Genomic DNA, 352 nt, shown 5'->3' on the forward strand with positions numbered 1-352 from the left:
GGAGGATGTTGGTGGGGGTGTGGAGCTGTCTGGAGGGAAAAAGAAAAGCACAAATTAACCAAGTGACAAAACAACCCAAACTGGTATTTGGAATAATAAATGAGTTTGAACATTTTCTGATCCACCACATGAAAGCTAATATGACTTGGTTGAGATCACGGTAGACAGAGAGCAATGTATTGGTAAGAGAGTGGACGTAAAAAAAAAACCCATCAATGTCAGTCATTTGGAGCAACATTATTCAGAACTAGCTCAAAGACAATTCTTCTAAACATACAGCAGCTGTTCACATTTTAAAGTTACAAAGCCTGTAGAGAGAAGCAAATAAGTTAATATCTGCCTGAAGTGGGAG

General features: G+C 38.6%; 1 pseudogene; it reads right to left on the reverse strand.

Moving 5' to 3' along the window:
- Positions 1-352, reverse strand: part of LOC116697606 (trace amine-associated receptor 1-like) — a 1,311-nt pseudogene that overhangs the window by 791 nt on the left and 168 nt on the right.

Source organism: Etheostoma spectabile, chromosome 2 (assembly GCF_008692095.1).
Source record: "Etheostoma spectabile isolate EspeVRDwgs_2016 chromosome 2, UIUC_Espe_1.0, whole genome shotgun sequence".
Lineage (NCBI taxonomy): Eukaryota > Metazoa > Chordata > Actinopteri > Perciformes > Percidae > Etheostoma > Etheostoma spectabile.